The following is a 10574-nucleotide window of genomic DNA, read 5'->3' as shown; positions in this document are numbered from 1 at the left end:
TGTAGGTAATGGCTAAGACAAAGGAACAAGCGGGATCAAGTTCATCATCATCAAAAGGCAAGGGCAAACAAAGGGAGCAACCACCAAGAAAGAGGCAATATATGGGTAGGGTTAGTGAAAGCGAAAGTGAAGGCGAAGAAGAGATGGCGTTAGACCCGAGTGAAAAGCCGGTATGGAACTCGGGGTCTTTGGATGATCAACCCGAGATTTGGCAGCCAACACTTTACAATGATTGCATGAATAAGTTGAAAAACAAGGCAGCCGCGTTTATTTGTGAGAAAGAAGTTGATGAGCCCCAATTTGGCCAGTTCGGGATGTTTGCTAAGTTTCGCGCTTTAGGTTGGGAAGGGGCGCTTAAATGCTTCGACAAAGACAAGAGTAATCTGTTCATGACGGAGATACAAGAGTGGATGGCAACGCTAAAATGTCACAATTTCAACAGGCCATCACAAATGAAGTTGATCGGGATGGTACATGGGGTACCGGTGGAGATGTCGTATGATACACTGAAGAAGCTTGGAAAGTATGACAGTCTTCCATCTAGGGAATACATGGTGCCCACACTTGATGACTTATTGCTTAAACCAGAAAAGCATGTTAGGTGGAACGACATGTTGGCAGCATTGTTTTTGCCCGGTAGATATAGTGGTATTCTATACCGGAAGAACTTGAAGATTGAAGCTAAACTGCTGCATACAATCTGCCTTCTCAATGTCATTCCAAGAAGGGGAGACAAAGAACAGGTGAGGTACCCAGAGATACCCGTTCTTTATTCGTTGATGCATGGGTCCCCACGCTTCCCGATACGCTACCTTATCATGCACCACTTATGGATATGCCGGAACAAATATGGAAGAGACATCGTCCCGTACTGTCGCATAATTACGGGTTTGATGAAACAACAGAAAGCGTTAACATCCGAAGACCGAGGTTTGACGAAAAGGCACCAGCCGTTTACATTGGATAGGTTGGGGAATGTTTGGACGTACACTCAGTCGGAACGTTATCATAAGTTGAAATCTGAAGGTCAAAGGTGGAGGGCAATAAAGTTGAATGCAAGAGAGTTGTTACCGGGAGAGCTGGATGAGCCGGAGAGTGATGTAGAAATGGTTCCGAGTGGGGACGAGGATTATGCGGACGAGCCGCATGGTGGTGCAAATGTTGGTTTAGGGGGTTTTGGTGGAGGTCACGGTGGTATGTTCTACGACTATGCGCAGCAACCTTATGAGCCGGGGTGGGCTTATAGTGGTTCAATGCAAGAGGTGATTGAAAGTCAACGTCCGCCGGCATCTATTTTTGATACATGGTCGGGGTCGGAGAGGACGTTGTATGATCAAAACACGAGGAATAGTGCAAGCATAGAGCGGTCGTTAAAACATAGCTTCGATCGCAATGAGGCATGGAACCGTACCCACGCATACTCTCGAGAGGTGGATACTAATAATAGATATCATGATGATCAAATGAGGCGGATGCATGCGGATTGGCATGCCGGAAGGCCGGTTGTTGAAGATCCACAACATGTGGACTATGCCTCGTTGCCGCCTTATGATGGTAGCATTTCATATCCGACTCCACCACTCCACCATTCTCAATAGCTTGACCCAAGGCAACAGGAGGGAGCACAACAACAAGCGGGGAGTAGCAGCGGCGCATTCGGATTTGGAGAGTGGAATGATATGATGTCATCCATCTTTGGACCTCCGGGACCGCCCTACTATTAATCAGGTGGTATTCTCTCTTGTGTATAGTTTGTACATATTTTTGGTTTATGTTGGTTATGGTAGGGAGGATGGGTGGTGTTTGATTATGTGGTTGATTGTTGGGTTGGTGTTTGTTGGTGGTGTCGTGTTAAAAAAAACATAAAAAAAATATAAAAAGAAAAATACAAAAAGAAATTTGGGGTTTGAGAAAACAAGCTTTTGTTGATGGTGATTGAGTTTAGTGATCAAAGCCTCCCAAAGCCATACATTGGGGTCAATGTATCCCAAGTGTGGGGATGGGGGGAAATTTTGAGGTTTTTGAAAAATTTTGAGCCAAGCGAAATGATGTGAAATTTTGAACGCCCTAACTTAACCCCAAGTTGATGCACCGGCAACCCTTGATACCTTTTTCGTTCTTGGTGAGAGTTGTAGCCACACTTGTACATAAATAATTGTCTTTGATGAGAGTGGCTACGGGTGGGGGTGCATTAGAACTTGTGCTTGAATGCGATTTGAATCCTTAGTTAAACATGAATGTAGAAAGGATAAGGGCATTAGGTAGCCTCGTCGTTGGTGTGAGCGAGTGTGGGACTTGGGGGGTTGGACCTCATAAGTATATATATGAGCATGGTAGTGAGAGGGGCGGGGGTTTGGACATTTAGTTGCCCATTTTGTGCCTGTGAAGCTTATCATTTGTTTCCCCTAGCTACTTCCTTAAAATTTACCCAAATTTGACCCGGTCGGATAGTGTTAGTGATAGTATTAGTAGTTTTGCTAGTTGGAAGTAGATATGGTTAATGCGTTATCCTATGGTTGTTTGTTTGAAAAAAAAAATCAAAAAAAAAAAAGAGAGAAAAGCAATGAAAAGAAAAAAAAGGGGCTTAATTGTCTTGTATATAGTAGTGCGTTTGTTTGTTAGTTTGTTTTTGTTTGTAATAAAAAGACCGGGTCGAATTTTCGCTACTTCATATATATTCCATTTCCTACCTATACACCTAGCCGCGTTACAACCTTGAAGTCCCTTTGATTTGCATTCATGTTTGACCCATTGTAGGAGAATGATCGATTTAGGTACAAGCTTATGATTGTGCAACCACCCGTTTGCCTAGTGTGTGTCTAGCTTATCTTTGCTAGTTTTCACTTGTAGCCGAGAGGAGAGAATTTGAGAGGGGTGCATTGCTTGGGTGTTAAAAAGGGGTTGGTAAAGAGATTGCATGTTTTGCTTGGTTTGATTTGATCACTTGTTTTGAAATCATTTGGATGAGTTGCTTGGGACAAGCAACGGTTAAGTGTGGGGATGTGACGGGTGGTCCTTTGGACAACCCTTAAGCATGTTAAAAGACGAAATAATCCTCCACTTAATCGTGTAATTATCTTGAGTTAGATAACTACGGTGCTTATGTTTAAGGTGCAGTTTAGGAGCTAAAAGATGGAGTAAACGCAACTTTGGAGGCGTTGGTGAAGAACGGGTCGAGCGTGGAACACGAGACACAACAAAGAAGTCAAGGAAGCTCACCACCGTAAATTACGGTCCTACCGTAATTTAAGGTGGACCTGGATTTTGTTTTCTTCTCCACCGTAACACAGTTTACTAATGCCGTAAAAGAACTATGACCACCGTAAATTACGGTGGAGCCGTAATTTACGGTGGAAGCTGCGATCAAAGTGTAACTGCCCTCATTTAAATCAGTTTTTGAGTGCCTTTTGGGTATCTATCATCATTGGACGGTTCTAGGACATCATTGGGGCGATTTTTGGCTTGTGGCTACGTTTGTGAACAATTTCTAACATTCGGTTTGTAATTTCGATTCGTATGAACAATAGTTTGATTATGATGATGATTCACCGAGCCATGTCCGGCTAAACTCTTCGGTGATCATCTTAGGTGAATGTTTCTTGAACTTTTGTGTGTTTAATTTCTGAATTTCTAGAATGACAATTTGCGTTGCTTGAATGTCATGGTGTATGTTTGATTGTTGTAGTTGTTAATCAATATTGCAATTCCTAGTCTTAATCGTACGTTCTTGGTGCCGTTGGCAATCGAGATATCACGGGAAGGGTTAGGGTTGGTTATTGGTTAATTGGTCATCGGGAAACAACCTCGCGTTTATATAATCCGAGTACTTTGTCCCCTTTTATCACTTCAATCATCTATACACGAGTTATGTCTATGTAACTCTTTCTAGTTGGAATTACACACAATTGTTTAAAGAAACTGAAACCTAAGGTGATCATTGTTTTCTCCTAATTTGTTTTACAACCAACTTTGATTTGAATTAGTTTTTAATTTAGTTTTCAAAAACTACAATCCAAACTCTTGAATTTTAATTTTCTGCAATTTAGTCTAATAATTAGTTTAAGTACAAAGCTATATAATCGACACATCTTCCACATACTCCCTGAGTTCGATACCCTACTACCACTATCTATAGTTGTTTGGGGATTAAATTTGCGTGACCCACGACAACACGTCAGTGATTCAGAGTCTGATGGGGAGCAGATCCAATCTTCAGACCAGACAGTCCATGTTGATGAACAAGTTGCATACCAGAATGTCACAAATTTGGAAGGTGAGGTGAACATTCCCGGTGAAGTTATGCCGAGGACTCTTTCCTATCACCCCGAGGAGTTGATTATAGGAGAACTGCAATCAGGAGTTCGCACAAGAAGCCAAATTGATCATGGCCTTACATGTTTTTATACTAAAATTGCTCCATTACAAACTGATTTCTCACTTAGTTGCTTTATTTCACAGATTGAACCTCAAACATATAAAGAAGCACAAACGGAAGAATCATGGGTAAATGCGATGCAAGAGGAGCTTGCTCAATTTGAAAAGCTTGGAGTATGGAAACTTGTCGATCTTCCTGACGGGGCATAGAAAGATAAACACCAAATGGGTGTTCAAATTCAAGAGAGACGATCGAGGGTGATAGTCAGAAACAAAGCTTGACTCGTTGTTCAGGGCTTTACTCAGTAAGAGGGGTTCAACTTCACAGAGGTTTATGCTCTAGTTGCTCGACTTGAGGCTATCAGAATATTCCTTGCTTTCGCTTCATGGAAAGGATTTATGGTTTACCAGTTAGATGTCAAGTCGGCATTCCTTTACGGGAAAGTGAAAGAGGAGGTATATGCCGGTCAGCCACCGGGCTTTACCAGTCCTATCCATGTTAGGAAACTTTATTTGTAAGTATTGAAGAAAATCTCAATCAACTGGATCTCTGAAGAAGATAACAGTCCTGAAGAACACAGCAAGATGAAGAAAATCAGTTGGGACAACTGAAAAGCAAAGTATCTACTACAAAGAATCACAAGTTGATCAAGAGTTGATTTGGATTATCAGAGAAGGTCGTTTCTGATGGATCTGATGATCATCAGTTTCTGACAAATTCTGATCATCAGACTTTCTGATGATTTGTTCACCAGAATTTCTGATGAAGTGGTTTATCAGAAATTCTGATGAAAGACCCACTTGTCTAAAAATCACAACTCTATCCTGCCACCCATGACCGAAGCATGACATTATTGGTTTTCATGATTACAAATGCAACTTGAACGATGTATTCAATGAATATGTCAAATTGCTACTTTACGCAGGACTTATTGCATGAATAAACAATTGTTTATTCATGTCCACAGCCATTTATAAATAGAAGGCTCGAGAGGCAGAAGATACTTGAGTTTGAAGCTTAGCATTCACATACAAACACCCAAACTCCACTGCTCTTCTCACCCACAGAAATCAAGATTCATTTGTATTAGATAATAATCTTACAATCACCTTGTTAAACTAATTTGTTTCAAAGTGATATAAACTTGATAATTCTGTAGGTCTTGTTTCTTGAAAGTCTGATTTCCATTTCTGCACATCTTTTTCACATATACTGAAATCACTTGCCATATTACGTAAAAAGAAGTTGTTAAGGCCATACTGGGTCCAACAATTGGTATCAGAGCAGATTGAATAAATTATTTTCAAACGATCAATCGCTCTTCTTCTTTTTTCTAAATATGGTCAGCTTTCAAACCTGGAATAATGCTTTCAACATTGGTTCTATGTCCAAACCTCCGACTCCGGTCAGGGAGAAACACCCCCAATGGAAAATTAGGATGGTCAATTTCCTTAATGGTCATGACTGAGCTCTGTTTAGATCCATTGAAAGGGGTCCACATATACCAATGACTGAAATACCTGCAATTCCAGCAACTGACCAACTACCTGCTATCCCTGCCTCCCGAGCTCCCAAAAGTGAAATACTTTGGAGTGAGGAAGACAAGGAACTGGTAGCAGGGGATGAAAGAGCAAAATCACTCTTAATAATGGCCATCCCCAATGACATATTTTCACAAGTTGATGCTTGTGCATCAGCTAAGGAAATATGGGATCAGTTGGAAAATCTTTGTGAAGGAGGAGAAAGGATGAAAAGAAACAAGAGAACAAACAACGTATCATCCTATGAAAGGTTTAAAAGTTTACCTAATGAAAAGTTAAATGACACATATCAAAGGTTCACAAAACTTTTAAACGAGCTAAAGAAATTTGGAATAACTAAATCAAATGATGAAAGAAACATAAAATTTCTTGATGCTTTGCCTAGAGAATGGAGGAGTCTCACAATGACTTTGTCCTCAACCTTAGAACTAGGAAACATGAGTCTTCATGACCTATATAGCATCTTGATCCCCAGAGAGGAAGAAATATTTGAAGAAACCATTCAAAGAGGGGGATCTTTAGCTCTTATCTCTAACTCACAGAGACAAACAACTTCCAATGATCCGCAACCATCAAACAGCCAGGCCTTTGAAACTTCTGATTCATCATCAGATTTTTTAGCCTTTGCTGATGCAATAGCACTGCTCACCAAAACATTTGAGCAGAGGTTGAGGGGAGGAGGCCAGATGTACCAGAGGAGTGATAAAAGGAGGATGGATGATAGATCTAAAGAAGATGTTAGATCTAAGGATAAAGGAAAGGCTGAGGTAGTGTGTTACAAGTGCAAGCAAAAAGGTCATTATGTATCTGAGTGTAAGACCAAGAAGCTGAAAGATGTTGCTTACTATGAAAAGAAGCTTGAGGAAGCTAAGAAGCAACAACAGCAAGTCAGCCTAATTGCTGGAACAGATACATGGCTATCTGACGATTCTTCTGATGATGAAGAAGAAGAAATGGCCAACTTCTGTCTCATGGCACTTTCTGATGACATACCAGAGACTTCAGGACGATAGGTAGGTTTAGACAATCTTGATCTTGAACACAAGCTAAATGAGCTCATGTCAGATTTTTTTAAACTTGCAAGTTAAACATCAATCAGATGGTAAAAAATCTGATGAGTTGCAAAGGACCTTGAATAAAATCATTCTTGAAAACCAATTACTTATAGAACAAAGTTTAGATCAAAGAGCTAAAATTGAGTTCTATGAAAATGAAAGAAGAGATCTTTACAAGAAAATCAATGATAAAGAAATTAACGTAAGAGGTTTTCAAGAGGCAAAAAAATTCATAAATTTCATAGAGTCCACTCCAAAGAACAAAGGAGAAGGGTTGGGTTATGTAAGAACAAATAATAACAAACCCACTGTCTTTGTAAAAGCAACTCAACAGACTTCTGATAAATTCTTATCATCTGATTCTGAAACTTGCAAATCAACATGTTCTGAATACTCCTTTGATAAGCCAAATTTTGAACCAAAAAGAAGTGAATACAGTCAAGAGTTTGTAAAAACTCCAGAAGCAGTTCACTCATCTTTTCAAAACTATCCCTTCATTCCATCACAAGAAGGAAAATCAGAAATTTTTGATGATTCCTGTATGTGTGTTGAAATACCGAAGCTTGTTCAACACCATCTCTAAAAGAAAAACAAAAATTCTGTTAATGGCTCAGCATTTAACAGAAATTCTGATGAGAGGTCATCTAGAAGAAATAATAGAACCAGAATACCATCAGAAAGTGTACCCAAGCATGCCTGGGTACCTAAAACCCTCTAATCATTTCATTTCAGGACCATCATGTGCAGCAGATCTGGTACTGTGACTCAGGAAGCTCCAAGCACATGACTAGAGATAGGAGCTTACTCAGCAACTTTGTCTCAAAAGCTGGGTAAAATGGTGAATTTTGGAAATGAAATAAATGAAAGGAATATCTGACCATTGAAGAGAGTAGCCTGTATAGGCTCAAGGTATATTCTGCTAAATCATGGCCAACATTGTGATAAAGTTCTCCTTGATTTGTAACTTGTTTAAATAAAAAGAATCATAAAAAGTGCATTTCTGATAAAACACCAGAAGATCTGATAAATTATAAGAAAATCTGATACTCCATCAGAAAACCTAACAAACTATCAGAATTTCTGGTAACAAATAAGAAAACTTCTTAAAACAAAATTGTCGAATGATTATTTAAACAAGTTCATACACTTCATCACCTTTATCCATAAATCAAAATTGACAAATTCATAATTTAAAATTATATTTTTTTTTAAATTTTTAGTTTATGTTTTTTTTTTTTGGAAAACGTCATATGACAGAAGATTTTCTGGAGATTGTCAATAGGTGTAGAGATTTTTTTTCTTCTTCATTAAATACACTGAAATGAGAACAGTAGGCAATCATGATAGAAAACTGAAAAATAGCCACCTAAATCATTTAATGAAGAGGGTTCAATCTGGGTTATTCTTAATGTCACTTGAGAAAACAATAAAATAACCAAGATTGTGGTAGACAAGATACAGTGGGTAGATAACATTTATGGCAGTTCTTAAATTTACTATATATGTCTACCACATTAAGCAAAGACAATCACCTTCATCTAGAAATTCAGAAAATCTCTTCATCTCCTTATTCATAGATACAAATCTTCACTTAAAAAAATGCTTACCATACGAGCTCATCGTTTCCCACTTCTTTTACATCCATACCACAATCTCAAACTCAGAACCAGTTTTGAGGGTCCTCTCTGGGATGGATGTCAAACTGTGGTAAACATGCTTATGGCAAGTAACCTAGGAAATGCTCTCACTGCCAACATAACAATATTCCCTGAAATCCTTCAAACATTATGGCAAAATGCAACATTGTCAGAAAGTCAAGATAGATGGTGGATATATGTTGAAAGTAAGGTTCTCAATCAAACTATCAGAATAACTGAAAATACCATCAGAACAGCTCTTCAACTCAATGATGACAACATTGTTCTGATGTTCTCAGACGATGAGATTGAAGAAACTTTGGAGCACATGGGGTACAATCTTGAAAATGATCCCAGAGCAATCAACAAAAATGGCTTTATCAAACCATGGCAGTTTCTGATCACTCAACTGGGTGCATGCTTCTCGAGGAAGAACATAAATCATCATGAAACATCTAATAAGTTGTTAGAAATTTGCCGAGCTGTCACATTGAAAGTTCCTTACAACTTCTCTTATTATTTAATGAGAGACTTTGCAAGCAACATGTGGTCAAGCAAGCCATTTTTGATGTATCCTTGCTTTCTGATGAAGATAATCACAAGTCAACTGGGCTTTGGTGGAATTCCTGCTGGTTATCAAAGAGCAGAGCTGGTTCTTCAACAAAATGCAAGCATAGCTTTACTTAGACCAACAAATAAAAATTTTGGTTTAGTAACCGAACAATGGGTACTTCTTGAGATTGAATATGGAGATGGAATAGATATTGCTTAAAACCCTTCATGAATAGATCTTATATGTGTAGACGGTATGTAGAATATATATATGTTTATATAAAATGCTACATGTTTTGCTTTAAATCTTGCTTTACAAGTAGAAATTTTTTTTAACTAACAAGGAAAATCTGGTAAGAATCAAATGAAATCTGATAGGATATAATAAATCATCAGAATCTGATAAAATTTATCAGAAACTTCATTAAAACATCAGAATTTGATTCAAATTCACCAGATAAAACTAAAAAAAAAATTTGATACAAAAACATCAAAAGTAATTTTTCTTGACAAACAGGAAGGATCGATTGCTAAAAAAAAAGGAGGTGACAAATTTAGGGGGAAAACATATCAAATTCTGTTGACTTCTGTTGACTTTATTTGATCTAAAAAAAAGGAGGAGGATGATCAAAGGAAATACATATTCTTCAACAGAATTTTTTTGATTGAAGACATGGAATTTTGACTTGCAAGAAAAGAAAGGATGAAGATGAAGAAAGCTAATTGGACCTTCTCAAAAGAGTAGGGTCCACAAAGATGGAAAGGTGTCATACAACTGATAATGTTTTTCAAATCTAAATTCAGATGGAGCACTTCAGTGAAACTACAAGATAAAAAGAACAAGTTGAAAGGGCACAACCAAGATTACACGATTAATCATTATTAATGTCTTGATACCCACGATCTAACGGTTATATCATGAATCAAAAACCGACATCCCATGATCAAACGGTATAAAAGACAATTAATGATCCTTTAACCGCCACTACATGACACGTTCCATATCCTCTCAACTCCATAAACCCACAACACTCTGCTAAAAATCTTCACTATATAGCCCTTAGCAGAAAATTCAAAAATCATACCTTTCTCACAAATTCCAAATCAAAGCAAACTTTGTTCCTCACTCAAAAATCCCTAAATTTCAAACCCTAATTCACAAACTTCAAAAATGGCCGAAGTAAACCTCAACATCCCAATTGTTCAACATGATGTAGCTTTCATTGAACACAATAAATTTCTGCCAATGAAGGAAAACAATTTGCTGATGAATATAGAGCATTCAGAATATGATGTGAGATGTCAACTTCTGATAGAACATCTCATGAACTGTCCAATTTTAGGAGCTCTAACAAAAGAGAAAGAAGTACCAGAAAAGCTGCTACAACAATTTGTTCACACCTTTGATGAAGTT

This window comes from Helianthus annuus, chromosome 11 (genome assembly GCF_002127325.2).
Source record: "Helianthus annuus cultivar XRQ/B chromosome 11, HanXRQr2.0-SUNRISE, whole genome shotgun sequence".
Taxonomy (NCBI): domain Eukaryota; kingdom Viridiplantae; phylum Streptophyta; class Magnoliopsida; order Asterales; family Asteraceae; genus Helianthus; species Helianthus annuus.
The sequence above is the reverse complement of the archived record's forward strand: the minus strand, read 5'-3'. Positions refer to the sequence as shown.